Here is a 16,169-nt window from a genome sequence, read left to right as displayed (position 1 = left end):
AGAGATCTTTGAGTTTTTTCCAACCCGGTCACATCGGTGTGTTGTATCCATACAAGACTTTTTATCATATTTCTTGTTTTTGAAATTCAAAAACCATGTAGTAGAACATTTTGATCAATCAACACATCAATATAAAATGAATTGGCTTTTCCTATTTCAGAACTCACAATGATTGGATGAAATTCAATTTACATCTGCAATGTATTCGTCCACAAAAGTTAACATATTTCTTTTTTTTTCTGAACAATTACTTATTATCACAATTTTAACCTACAATGTATTATTCACTGTTTAGCCTATTTTCAAGATGTCCTTTTACTTGCATAACTAGTTTAACATGCTTGTGTTTCATTTCCAGGTCAGAAACAAATTCAGAAATTTTCAATTGTTTACTTGGTATCTTTAATGAGTTTTACATCTTTAAGTGTTCTTTGCTCATCAACTTATTTCGTGCTGATGGTATATATCTGATATTTTAACATTCTTTTTCTTCATGTTTATTGCAAATATTACTTTTATATTATGTATAAACCGATAAGCTGTAAAGCTCAAGATTATGAAAAGTATATCATATAAGATAGTCTAAAACATTTTGACTTTTATTATCGACACGTGTCTATAATGTATAATGAACTTAAGATAAAAACATATTTCATGAGTTAATAATACTAGTTAAGTTCAAATATGTTATTCCCGAAAGAGAACTCCTTAATGAGGTCCTTGTGTCGATCTTATGAATCAAGCCTTTTTTTAACTTATCTTTACAGTTTTTTTTTATTGTTGTAATGTTAAACCATTGACCCGGGTTATAGGTAAGGTGAGCACTATCAGTTATGTTTAACCCCGCCACATTCTCTATGTGTCTGTCCCACGTCAAGAGCCTGTGATTCAGTGGTTGTCATTGGTTGCTGTCTATTATAATTGTTTTTCGTTTAATTTATGGTTTTGTACATTCGTTTGAATTATTTCACATTCATGATTCGAGGTCAGTACCTTGTATAGTTTTTAATTGTTGAAGGCAACAAATATAGTATAAATATCAAAGCTCTCACGAAGTATGTGCTAATAATTTTGTGACGTTCAAAGGAATTTTACTGCATGAAAAAAACAAACAATTTTATAACTTCATATTATTTTTTTACGTCAGACAAGAAAGATCAGAAGACTTCTTCAGTTTACATACTGAAAGATATTTGTGACTAATATTTGTTTCCATTTACGTCATTTTGTCTTTGGTGGATAGTTGTCTCATTAGCAATCATACCAACTGAAAGTTTTTTTTCTATATGAACTTTGATTTTTGTGTGTGTATAATCACGGTATTTAAGATAACAATTTCAGCTCGAAACTACACTTTAAATATTCTACTTAATTGTTATGCTAACAGCAAGACTATTTTACAATGCAATTCTCTTTTTGGTAACTAAATCCTAATTTAGTATAAATATCAAAGCTCTCACGAAGTATGTGCTAATAATTTTGTGACGTTCAAAGGAATTTTACTGCATGAAAAAACAAACAATTTTATAACTTCATATTATTTTTTTTTACGTCAGACAAGAAAGATCAAAAGACTATTTCAGTTTACATGCTGAAAGATATTTGTACATGATGAACAATCAATTCCAAAAAAAATTAGCAATTAAAGTTAAATACATTTCTGTATTGATAGTACACACCTGTTGTGCTTTTTTACCTGAATTGATAGAAGAGCCTATTAGAACCCTAAGTATGATAGCTACGATAACATGTGGTTGGCAGACACATATTACTTCTTTCACAGACGGGTGTCTGTAAACTAGACCAATGTGATAAAATTGTAATACTTTGAAATACGCATGAAATGATTCAAATATTTAATAATATATATATATATATTTTTATTCAATGATAACTTTACTGTAAGAATTTAAGCCACTACCAACGATGAAAAAATAAATACACACACTCACACACAAAACAACCTACCAACCAATCAATTAAACAAATTATTTCAGTCTGAACCAATAAAGAACAATAAAAACAAACAAAAGACAAAACGTCAGGTAATGAGCGAATTATTATAATTTTTACCAGAATATCATGAATTTAAACACCTATTTTTGTTTGTTTTCAATTCAAGAAATAACGATTAAGACTGGCAAATGCGACACAATTCGATTTGTCACTTTGATTTCATGAATGATTATTAATTGCACATGTCCACTTTGTTTAAAACGTTGTCAGATCAAAGCATTAGCGCACATACTGAACAAAATCGATATCTGTTTATTTTTGTCATATGCAGTCGTTATAAATTGCATTGTCATGTAGATGATATACATTAGACAATTGGCTTATTTTATTCTTGTGTGATCGTAACAAGTTTTCGAGAACAATCATATTAACACTTATTGCGAAAATTATTTATCGAATAAAATGTAGATTTATAAATCTGTATACAGATTGCCTTTGCCATGAAGAACAATACAATGTATTGAGAAATGGAACTAATATATAAATATATCAAATATCAAATGAATTGAAGAAAAAACAATATCAGGTGGATGTTCAAGACATAAACATTTAAAATACTGGGGACAAATAAGGCAATTAAAACGATATAAACAAACCATCGAAAGCTTAAACCATAATGGGAGATAACTCCCACACATTATGCCACGTTCATGTTACGAAAGGGAAGCAGTTAAATCGAATTAGCTCTACCCAAAGTATGTAATTTCGTATGAATGGGTTTATTGTAATACTTAATGGACGTACACGAAAAGCACATTATAAAAGATGTAAGTGATGCCGTACAATACACACCATGCAGTGTTCAAATATCGACATGTATTAGAAAGGAAAGTTATAAAGCTGATTTGGAAAATTTCATTCATAATATGTAGCAGATAAATTATATGAATTGACTGACAATGACCAGCATGTGTATACCCTTATTAAACATTTATATTAAAACCCCATTAGAATATCAAGTTAAAAGTTGATAAAAAGGATTTGAATATTGTTGTTACAATGAGAGAGTAACTGATCAAGTATTTACAATCGTCTGAAAGATTACACGGTAGATATAGTGTCCGGCGGAGATCATGTTTTTCGAGTGAATCGGTCCTTTTCGAGTGTAGATCAGGTTTTTTGTAGCATATTTTTTTCACGTTTTACCAGAAATTAAGTCTGTTTGTTTACATTTTTGATCATATTCACTCGAAAAAAAGTGGCCACACTGGAAAAAAACGATCAAATCACTCGCAAAACCATGATCCCAGCCGGACACTATACCTACCGTGGATTAATTGATAATATGATTGTGCAATGCCGGGAGAGCTAAAAAGTAAACATGAATCTCGTAATCTTCTAAGTAAATAAACATGTTTTTTATAATGTAAGTACTATTTGCCATCAATAAATCAATAATCATTTATGCAATATACTGTTTTTTCAAGTGTTAAACGTAGAAAACCGCCACGTATAATTTAAGGTTAATATTGACAAAAATCAAACCGTGTTTTCACCATAAAGTGTACACGTAAAAACAGACAAACGACGTTTATAAAGATTAAATGCAAAACCTTCAAAACTTATCTGGATTTTGATGTGTTTTTTGTATGCTACAGAAGGTGCCAAAATAAGCTTAGATAACGGAAATGACACGTACAAAAGAGTCTACACAACAATTATACGTGATTAGAGCAGTGTAATTGAGGGGACCATGTTAAATCTATTTTTCCATCTTTTGCAGTATTGACTCTCAAAATCCAGAAATTATTTTATTTCCTTAAACACACAATGCACATATCTTCATATATCTATCCCCTGTCATGTCTTAAAAACTTTTTCAGGTGTACAATTTTGTCTGTAATTTTCAGTTGTCAACATTGCCATATTTGTTAAAACTTTCCGATGAACGGTTTTGCGATAGACTGATATAATTTCACGTCATTCAAATTGTTATTCGGGATCAACAAGGGCACCACAAACATCCCCATGGCATAAATAATGCGATGCGGGATACTCAAATCTACCAGTTTAAAGTAACTGCATCAAAATGAAAAACGAAGATCTAGATTATACGTCAATGAGACAGCAACCCAACAACACAAACAAAAACATATCTTAGAGATCAATATACATCATCTTCAACAATAGAAAGGTAAAAAAAAATGTATCTGTACAATATAATCTCAGGTCGAAAGAAACTTAGATGAGGGAAATTTTCAGTTCTTCATCCATTGTTGAAATAATGACTATAACAGCAGCACATGAAGCCATTACTACAGAAGTACGTGTATGAATAACAGTAACACACTGAACAAATTGACAAAACAATGATGTATCTTTAGATGCCTTCGTGTGTATATTGTATTCCTTCAATGTAAATGTATAATGTAATTGAAGATCGAAATACTAAAAAAATAAAATAATAATAAGTATGTGCAATATTATTGCAAGATTTTTTCACAGATTAAAAGCGGCTAAAATTTCGCATAAGCGTTATGCACTTTCCTCGCAAAACTAGGTATAATCCAGATATCACTGTAAAAACAAGTGTTTCAAAATAAAACACTTTTAAAACACATATCAGACACAGTTTTAAAACACTTTTAAGTGTTTAATTCTAAGCACTTGTGTTTTATGTAAAACGTTTAAAATGTTTTATACAGTAATCACTAATGTTTTCCTTCAAAACACACATGTTTTGTCAATAACACTATGATGTTTTACCTAAAACACTTCAGCGTTTAATATAAAACACTTTTAAGTGTTTATGAAGGAGACACACTTTTAAAACACTTTTAAGTGTTTATAAATGAGATATGTTTTTGTTTAAACACATGTGTGATTTTTTGTGTACACCGCAAGTGTTTTTGCATTGTATGTTTTGAAATGTGTGTTTTTAAAATGTGTTTTAGCTAAGCATTAGTATTGTTCCTTTAGCTCTTCAAATGACAAGATCTGTATCATTGGCTTGTATAGAAAATCTTACCACTAAAATTTGTCCTTTGCAGTTTCCTATACCCCAAATATTTTAAACTTGTCAGGTTTTATGACTGGAGTATTTTGTCATTATTTACTCATTAATGTTCGAACAAAAAAATACCCTGCATAGTGCAACCAGTTGTTTGTTTCCAAAACAAGGTACATGTTATACCAAGAGTAATCTCCTACACGAATATAAAATTTTGTATAGGCATCATAAATACTGAGAAATAAAAAAAAATGTATGAAATTTTATTCATTGCAATTATTCTTTATAAAATCACAAATATTTTCCAAGATTGATACAGTATAATAGATGTAACATGTAAAATAATATAAAGTTTCAGTCGCTATATCTGACATTTCTAATTGTTCTTGTCCCTTTCAAATATAAAGCTGATCTGAGTCCCTCCTCATGGTGGCTTTTTGTGTACTTATCCACTTCGTTTTCAACAACATTTTCATGTATGGATATGAAAGTAGTCGACTTCTTCCCTTTGCCTTTGAGTATCCAGTTTCAGGAAGAAATTTGTACTCTGCCTCCTGAAATATTGTTCAATTCATTTATGTATGGCCTTTGAAGGTATTAAATGTTTAAATTATAACTTAAAAGTGAATTTTTACTACCTAATATACTTGAATCTAGATGCCCCTTTTCTTGAAAATAATTGTGAGTTGATATATTGTCATTTTAAATAAAATCTATTTATATATTGCACAGTTAATTACAAAACATATGCAGATATATGTGTAAAGTTCATTAAAAATCAACAGAAACCAAATTCATTGTGTTCAAAGTGATTTTCTGAAGAAAAAAAAAAAACCTTAACCTTGAAAACTAATGGACAAATGTTAAGACTGAGTGCGCAAAAAAAGAAAGTAAACAAATGTGAGAATTGCTGCACTGTTCCCTGATGATAATGGTTAACAGATCAGTGGTAAACCTCACTTTTCCATTATAAAAGGGTTAACTGATAAGCAATTATTCAGCTGTACTTTCATATGGGGTTAACATTATACATCTTTTTAGTTACACCATTCTATTAATAAGCAACCAATCATATTACTCTTATAAATAAAGTCCACAGTAGATACATTTCGGGGTCTAAGACCGGCTTTTATAGCTGACTATGCGTTATGGGCTTTGCTCATTGTTGAAGGCCGTACGGTGACCTATAGTTGTTAATGTCTGTGTCATTTGGTCTATTGTGGAGAGTTGTCTCATTGGCAATCATACCACATCTTCTTTTTATACATATATGTTGATGTACAGATATTATGTCATATTGAATTTTTAATGGTAATATATATGACACCAGGTTATTTTCATTATAATACTCAAAATATTGATGATATCTGTCATAAAAAATTAATTATCATATCTTGTTAATATCTTAAACGAATAAAAATGATTTTATAAATAGGAGTTGCTTGAAAAATACATGTTACTATGTAAATCTAGTCATACCTTCAATTCTTTTTTTGTTTATCTTTGGTAAGACACCTCAGAACTTTTTCAGGTCTACTTCCTATAACCTTCAGATTCATTTAAACTTCAGCATCTTGATAAATTAAAATTCATCCAATATCTGGAACAGAAATATTTGTTTTTATAATATTTAGTCTGCAATCGTATAATTTATATGTACAATGTACGAAAACGTACATTGTTTGAATTGATAGCTTGCATTTGCACTTTTGGTTATGGGTTTTGCTCATTGTTGAAGGCCATACAGTACCCTATAGTTGCTTACTTCTACATCATTTGGTCTCTGATGGAGAGTTATCTAATTGGCAATCATACTACATTTTATTCTTATATGTAACTACATCCCATTTTTGTAATCAATACCGACAAAATGACTGAAACCTGAAACACATATTATTTTGTTTGGCATGACTCTACCAATAAATCTAAGTTTGTATTTTCAATGTTTTTTTCTGTTTTCTTCTCAATGAAATCATGGTCATATGAGGACCCTTAAGCTTACATGTAATGCTCTGGTTAAAATGTTGACTTTAAATTAAAAGGTAGACCCTGATAATATGTACTGCAACACACAAATACAAATATCTCAAAACTATTGTTTTTCTTATGCATGTATATTAACATGACTCAGTATATGTACATTTATGTTTCATTATTCAAAACAAAGTCAAGACAACTGTTTTGTTTGGAAATATTGAAGTCACAGAAGGATAGACATAGGTAGCACTATATGCCCCTGCCACTTATGGCCGGGGCATAAAAATAACATACCATGATTTCAGGTGTTTCTTCTTTTTCTTTTTTTTTTCTTTTGTCTGTTTCTGTGTTCTTCATTTTTTTTCTTTTGAATGCTGTCCAATGTACTCACTGCTGAAAAACAGTAAAATAATAGACAAATGAGGTAGTTAAATTGGATAGGCAACACAATTATGATTGCAGGCCATAAACCTAATTTGTCTTACAATCTTTAACTTTAGCCTGATATTCTACCTCCTTGTAAAGTCTTACATTTGTACAACAACTTATACTAAATAAAATGGAATTCTGAAGACAGAAGTACATTTTATCCTGAAAATTTTATATTTGTTCAGTTAACAGGTTAATTGTTGCAACATAATCATGATTTTTTTTCAATATAAATATTTAAATCACTAGCATGACCTAGTCCTTGCTACAGAATGTACATATGAACTGAGACTATATAAATCTATAACAGTACATGTATAGTCAGGTGTAAAAACAGAGGCGGATTTAGGGGGGGGGGGGGGGGGGGTAGGGGGCCCCCATTTGTTGGTTGATTATCTAAGGAATCACTGAAGCATGACTGGAGCGGGCCCCCTCTTAGGCAGTCAGTTCCCCACCCTAATGAAAATCTCTGGATCCTCCACTGAAATTTTCTATATTTGCTACTGTACTGTCAGTAGATATCTCGATTTTCATTTGTTTTCTTTCAATTTTAATAACAGTTTACATGCAAAAGACACATACACATACATACCCACAAATCAACAAACTACATTATTAGCATGATTAGTATTACACCAGGGACTTTCTATACTAAGTACTTACTATAGAAAGTCCCTGATTTAGTGATTATACACACATCGACACAGGAACAAAAACAGTGAAACACCTTAAGTTAACCTGACATGATGTCATGTATTTTTTCTATTGATTATGAGATAACAATTAAGAAGCATAATTTACATTTTGTAATCTTATTGTTAATATTATAGTCTTACAAAAATTAACTAACATCTTTGTTTTGACCTGTGTGTCTGTTGAAAAACTACGGGAAAATAATACAGAAGATTGCTTTCAAGGGAGAAAACTTATCTTGCTAAATATATTGGGGTCCTAAATGGGGTGATTTTCAGATGAACAAAAATACAATTTGTCGAGTATTGTCGTTCGTAAATCAGTCGTTTCTTAGATTTTCTTTTGTGAATACACATACGAAAGCTAGTCAGGCTTATCACTATATCACATGGGAAGATATACTGTTTATCCTCGCTAAACGAAGAATTTACTACAATGAAAATCCTTGCTGTACCCCAGCAGTTAAGCCTAACTTAAAACAATTTTATTTAAATGATCACAAAAGAAAGAGTTATATTAAATATTAGGATTAAATATTATAACGCTTATGTCAGTCGTGTAAAAGCATTTGTAAAGAAATTGCCGCCAAATTAATCTGGGATGCGGCTTTCGACCAAAACATTCCACATCGGTTAAAATATTAATACTAATTTGCTTGTCCGAGGATAATTCCACAATGAAATTAAACAAGAAAAGTAAAACACGAATTAGATGACAATAATTTTTATAACAATTAAACTTACCTTTTAATCCAGATTGTAATCATGATTCTTCTAGCCCTGTGTACATTTCCCTCTCAGCTGCAGCTAGGACACTGGATACCTTTGGCGGTATTAAAGGCTGGTCACGTGTGTATCATATTACGAAAACGCGAGTGTTTTTCTGTGTGTTTAGTTTTCATATGTTGAAAACGCTTATCCGTTTTGACAATATCTGAGCGATGATCCTCTGTCAATATTTATTGCTGCACCCCCGGATGATCATGTCTAGTATTTGTTTAATTTTACCCTTTTTTCAGTACTTATAGTTTTTTTCAACCAAATTTCAATTATAATCCATAGGAAATCATATACAAAAAAGACCAAGAATTACTTTTCTTTATCTGAATTGCATGGTTTAAAGCTTTAGTTACATGACGTTTTTTACTATTTAAAGTGTCCGGCTTTGCTATTGAAGCTGATCACTCGACTTTATGTTGATAAATCGCTAAACAATAAATTGGGGCTATTTCTTTACCGTCATTATAAACTGTTTAAAATAAAACACGAGTGTTTAACGATAAACAGAAGAAATTTGTCAAAAGCACACATGTTTATTCTAAAACACTTGCGTCTAAAATAAAACATTTGCGATTTTCTTACAAGTGTTTGAAATGTTTTTAAAATTACACTTGTTTTTACAGTGTATAAACGTAATGCATAATCTTCACAACTGATGCCACAAATAAACAGAAACTGCTTTAATAAATGTAATAGAAGCTTGTTCTGCCAATGCACATATTTTCACTGGCATTCTAGTGCTACATTGCATACCGAATTTTTGCATTGCTTGTTTTTATATTTTTTCGTTTTTCTTGTCGTTTTTTTTAAATTTAATCCCGCCTTTCTATTGCGTGTTGTTTGTTTGTTTTTCTTTTGTTTGTACTTTGCTTTTGATATGTTGTGTTGTGTTGTGTTGGTTTGCTTTGTTTTGTTAATTTTCTTTGTTGTTTTGTTTTGATTTTGTTGTATGCCATTGTTTCTGAACGATATCCTACTAATAAAACATCAATGATTCATCATACATTCAAATCTACCGTACAACTGACAAGAAAGAAAACAAAAGCCTTGCGACCTTACATATAATCCCATGAATAGTGGCATCTATTATGTTCTGCCTGATCCGTAATAATCATATCTAATGTCAGTAAACCTTAACTTGAAACCATTGTTTACAATAATGAGAGATTATTATTCAGATAAATCTGTAAAACATAATGAATTAGTGAATATAATGGGTGATTGTTCTATGATCCAAGGTCACATCAGTTACCAAAGACTTTTATTTTACAAATAAGTAAATAAATATTCCATTGATATTGCTTATCGGCATTGAATTCTTAAGTCATTAAACTAAACTGCAACTTGAGCAGTTCCGGTTTTTCTCAATGATATATATTAACAACTCTTAAGAACGAAATCTGATTTGCTTCATTACGCCCACAACTTTTGTCGTAATACTAACGATTGTATCCCCCCTTTCAATCATATCTTGTGTATTAGTGTCAAAACATGAAAGTTAATGCTAATTATAATTATAAGATTGACATGTAGAGTAAAACATTAAAGAATATATTTTTCCAGATCTATAATTTAACACTCCTGGTTTTAAACGCGCGTTTCAATAATAACAATTTAGCCGGATTCAATTTTAGTTTTTCATCAATGACTTTTAGCACCGCACGACACTTACGGACTTCGTGTTATTGATTGCGAAAAAAAAACCCGGGTACTAGTATATAAGAACAAAACAATGCATTGGTAAATGACGGCATTGCAAAATTCGGGAACAAAATATCAAATGTAATTATAATTGACTTTCAATTTTTATCTGACTTGTTATGTTTTAGACATTATCCAACAACAAAATAATTATGTTTATTTTGATGTTGCTGCAAATGGATATTTTTTTAGTGCTTTTTGACTGGAACCAATTACAACGGACGCTATAAATGACATCTGTTACCCACAGATAAGTAGATTTATTTACATCTAGTACCAGCTATATGAGGATACAAAAGATTGATTCGATCTTATTTCACATCGGAATTGATTTCCAATGTGTCCCCTGTGCATCTTCGCGAGACAATCATGAAAGTTTATCTAATAGAACAATTAACAGTAACCGCGATCATTATCATCGCCTAAAAAAATAGTAAAAAAAAAATGTCCAAGTTAAGTACCCTAATATTCAGTCAGTATTTCTCCATACGTTACCGGAGAAATACATGAAATGTTACAATAATAAGCATTGTCTTTTTGCTTAATAAGCCAAAAATGAAGGGATATAACTATACTGTAAAATTATTGCGGCTTATATTTTATTTTGATTTCGAATCGCTTATTTATTAATATCAAAATAAGAAGATTGCCAGTGAGACACTCTCTACCAGAGTTTGGAATGCAACTAAAATATTTCATTTGTTTCTTTTCATTTAAAAGTATAAACATACAATCAATTTTCAACGTTTTTTCCTCTCGGCATCAATTGTAAAAGGAAGACCTAAAAGTAGTCACATCCTACTGTTACATGTATATTAGTAAGCCTTTATCATCCTACTGTTACATGTATATTAGTAAGCCTTCATCATCATACTGTTACATGTATATTAGTAAGCCTATATCATCCTACTGTTACATATATTAGTAAGCCTTTATTATCCTACTGCTACATGTATATAAGCCTTTATCATCCTACTGTTACATGTATATTAGTAAGCCTTTATTATCCTATGCTACATGTATATAAGCCTTCATCATCCTACTGCTACATGTATATTAGTAAGCCTTTATCATCCTACTGTTACATGTATATTAGTAAGCCTTTATCATCCTACTGCTACATGTATATTAGTAAGCCTTTATCATCCTACTGCTACATGTATATTAGTAAGCCTTTATCATCCTACTGCTACATGTATATTAGTAAGCCTTTATCATCCTACTGCTACATGTATATTAGTAAGCCTTTATCATCCTACTGCTACATGTATATTAGCAAGCCTTTATCATCCTACTGCTACATGTATATTAGTAAGCCTTTATCATCCTACTGCTACATGTATAGTAGCAAGTCTTTATCATCCTACTGCTACATGTATATTAGTAAGCCTTTATCATCCTACTGCTACATGTATATTAGTAAGCCTTTATCATCCTACTGCTACATGTATATTAGTAAGCCTTTATCATCCTACTGCTACATGTATATTAGTAAGCCTTTATCATCCTACTGTCACATGTATATTAGTAAGCCTTTATCATCCTACTGCTACATGTATTTTAGTAAGCCTTTATCATCCTACTGCTACATGTATATTAGTAAGACTTTATCATCATACTGTTACATGTATATTAGTAAGCCTTTATTATCCTACTGCTACATGTATATAAGCCTTCATCATCCTACTGCTACATGTATATTAGTAAGCCTTTATCATCCTACTGTTACATGTATATTAGTAAGCCTTTATCATCCTACTGCTACATGTATATTAGTAAGCCTTTATCATCCTACTGCTACATGTATATTAGTAAGCCTTTATCACATACTTGAAATAATGTTTCACACAATTCAACATATTTCCATAGAATTCAAATAGTTATCAATCACTACATATTACTGTTGAAGGCATTTTCATGCAAAATTGCAAATTTTACTTGTTTTGGTCAAATTTGGATCGAAAGACATCGCTTACCAAAAAGAAATAAATTGTATTCGAAAAAAAAATCCCTTACTTACCTCCAACACAATCTTGGTTTAGGATGTCCTTCGTGTACATTTTTGGGATTAATACTCAATGTTTGCCAAAATGTCTAAAAGTTGAGGTTTGAGGCAATCTACGGCGTATAAAATTTGATGACCTGTTTAAAAATAAAAGTCACATATTTGGCTGTGATACTATGAATTTAAGTAAAGATTAAAAGACTTTTTTTGAAAATGGTCCTTGTGTTTACAAGAAAATTTATGATATAGTTTAACTTGTTTATACAAATGAATTATCATCTCCTAATTTCCCGTTTCTATGATGGACGAACGGTAAAATTAAAAAAAAGTGGTAGACGTTAAAAAAATCTTCTTTTTTTTGTTGCCTTCGCTGTCGAAGTCATACCAATGAGAAACAAGGATAACGACTGTTAATTATAAAACAAAATATATGGGCGTGAAAAATTAATTGCAGGATAAATACAATAATATTCATTGTCGGATAATATAAAATGTATTTGTATTTGCTACAAAAGAGATGAAAAGTTCGGCAATGCACGTTTTTTGTTCTTAAAGGTCATACACGTGAATTATATATCAGTTTCAGATAATGTACTAAGTACCTTTATTGTTCTTATTGACAACTTAAAAGTATATCAGCCATCATTAGAGTGTAAGATACTTTGATTTCCTTATTATCAAATCAAGTGCTTTGAACTAAAAGCATTTTGATACTTATTATTTATTTATTTACCGTTTTACACGCAGCTGTATTGTTATCGTTATTTCGGATTCGAGGGCTTTCTCTGAAATGATTTTTACTTTTTGTTGAACATAATTCTCAGGCTTTTTGTTATTCCATTGATGGAAATAGAAAAGGCAGTGCTGAGTACTGAAAACTGTTTTACTCCGCCATATAGCAATGTGAATGTCATCCTTGTTAGTTAGTTTGAATAAAAGTGGTGTGCGGGAAGATTTCCTACAAAAAAGAAGGAACTAGCAAAATACATCTAGAGATAACACAATTGTGGTCTTCAACAATAGGTAAGTGTAAATACAATACATCAAGCTTTTAATGGCCCTATTGAAGAATAGGTGAGCGACTCAAAAGATTTGCCATCAACACGAAATATCCCTATGAACAAAAAAACGAAAAACAAAAACAAAACAGGTATGTATGATTAATAAAAGACAACCAATCTTAAACAGTGAATTGGGACACGTGTACATATATAAGTGACCGAATTAGACTAGTTGTATCTAAATCTCAATCCTCCTACTCTCAAGCTTGATAAGTTAAAGGTATATTAAAGAACGTTCAATAATGGGCACAGACAAATCACTCATCCCTGTAATACCGGTTTAATAGATAATAAAAACACCAAGTTCCAGCCAACCAATAATAAACATAATGTGTAAAGAATGCCCGCAAACTATCAGTGGCTTTATTTCGGAAGAGATTTCATATAATAATGTAATAAAACATACAGGAAGGCACAACCTTCTGATTACTCTATTTCCAATATGTCAAGACCGCAGGATCTTGTCAGCAATGATCTTGACATACTGAACTTATATTGAAGACACTACCGACGTGTTTGCCTCCAACTAGACATCTTGTTGTAATTCATCTTGTTTTGTTGACGTCTTTTTCATATACCTTCTTAATCTCGTATTGCAATTCTTTTTATAAAAACAATATTTTATATATAGGACATTTTGCCTGATAGAGATTTAAGTAAACCTTATCACAAAAATATCGATTGAGAATTTATTCAAAACAAACCATGCCAGTTGGGCATAAATGTAAAAGCCATAATTATATGCAAAGAAAAAAAGATAAATAAATACCATCCAATCTAAAAATTAATGACTTCCTTTGATTTTTGTCTTCTAACTGAGACTTACTCCTAGTCTTAAAAAAAGATGAATTTAAGTTGTCATTACACAACTGTAAGACTTGTAATAGACCAAACACTGGATATCTGATTTATTCCTGGTGGTATTCATGAATAGAGGCCAATATACACATATACATTCGAATGTTGTTTGGAACATTCCAAACGCACCTAAAAAGCTCATCGAAGGAAATCTGGTTATTTAAAGATCTTCCTAATTACCACAGAAAATTAAAGTAAAATCTTTTAATTTCGCAAATAATCAGATATTGACAAAAAGATATACCATATTATGTAAATATGGTTCAGTCAATCTCAGTAGGATTATTTACAATTATTGTTGATGATGAAGATCATTAAAATACGTGTAAATGCTAATGAAACATAATGCATAATTTCTAATTGGTACCATCTGAAAGTACAAAATTCAACTTGGATATAGATTATTTAAGAGTGTTAATAGTACATAATTATGATATAATATAATGAGATGTGGTATGATTGCCAATGAAACAAGTATCCGTTTGGTAAAGATATAGACACCTAAAGGGCACTCTATGACCTTCAACAATGATCAATATCAATACCGTAAAGTAAGCTATAAAAGGCTCCGACAAGACAAAATGAAAAACCAACGGTATCATTTATTACAAAATAATAAACGAAATAAATATGACAGACAGCAACCAACGACAACCACTGAATTACATATTCTAGACTTTTAACCAGCTCATAAAGAATGTGGTCGGTTTATTCATGTTTGGGAGCGCCCAGTCCGTTTCTTAAGTGTGTTTCTTTGTTCGGTGAAACATGCGTTCTTTATTGGAAATTGTTAGTACAGAAGCAAATACGTAAAACTTGTTTTACAGGACTCCTTTTCTTACCTCAAACCTTACCGCTGACTTCTATGATTTCGTTGGTCAGTAATGACAATTTTTACTCTTTAATGATTTGTAAAAAAAGTTAATATTGACCTCAACGTCCTTGTCAACAACAAACTGTTGAAACCAAGCGACACACTTTAATAATTGATGTATTGTCATGTAAAGTATGAAAAGAGCAGTCAGTACTAAATACATTATTGTGTCAGTAAATGTTATTGGATATTCTGCATTTATCAAACTATAAACTAACGTCGAATTCCTGAAATACCCTCTTCTAAATTATTGTTTAATAAAAATAACACTATCATTATGCTTCAAATCAAAATATCATGGTATAGATACATGGGTATATTCAATGGGACTAACACCATCATGTCATACGCACAGTTTAAAATTGTACAAATAAGTAAGAAACATCCCATTCAGATAAAAAAAGGAGTTATTGTAATATGGTCAGGAGTTGACAATTTTTTTTCTAGTAAATAATAATCCATCACATACATGTATCTGATAATCCATCACATACATGTACCTGATAATCCATCACATACATGTACCTGATAATCCATCACATGCATGTATCTGATAATCCATCACATACATGTACATGTACCTGATAATCCATCACATACATGTATCTGATAATCCATCACATACATGTATCTGCTAATCCATCACATACATGTATCTGCTAATCCATCACATACATGTATCTGATAATCCATCACATACATGTACCTGATAATCCATCACATACATGTACCTGATAATCCATCACATACATGAATATCTGTCAGGAACGGTACCTAGTTATAGTTATAAGCTTGTGGTGGAAAACATTTACTATCCAGGTTATGT

The 16,169-nt window shown here is 30.9% G+C and overlaps 1 protein-coding gene and 1 long non-coding RNA gene across 3 annotated transcripts in view; both read right to left on the bottom strand.

Moving 5' to 3' along the window:
• LOC127734599 (adipokinetic hormone/corazonin-related peptide receptor variant I-like) overlaps positions 1 to 16,169 on the bottom strand; it is a 94,325-nt gene that overhangs the window by 54,865 nt on the left and 23,291 nt on the right. The gene's annotated exons all lie outside the window — the stretch shown is intronic.
• LOC127734600 (uncharacterized) lies at positions 5,211 to 8,939 on the bottom strand. 2 transcript variants are annotated; one of them, XR_007997672.1, is made up of 4 exons: positions 8,809 to 8,939; positions 7,238 to 7,336; positions 6,446 to 6,566; positions 5,211 to 5,520 (listed from the first exon to the last, which is right to left on the bottom strand). It is a non-coding gene; the product is annotated as an uncharacterized LOC127734600 (long non-coding RNA). The 2 variants fall into 2 exon arrangements; XR_007997673.1 differs by having other exon boundaries at positions 7,238 to 7,333.

Source organism: Mytilus californianus, unplaced genomic scaffold (genome assembly GCF_021869535.1).
Source record: "Mytilus californianus isolate M0D057914Y unplaced genomic scaffold, xbMytCali1.0.p SCAF_3, whole genome shotgun sequence".
Lineage (NCBI taxonomy): Eukaryota > Metazoa > Mollusca > Bivalvia > Mytilida > Mytilidae > Mytilus > Mytilus californianus.
Note: the sequence above shows the minus strand (reverse complement) of the source record. Positions and strands in the feature narration are given on the sequence as shown.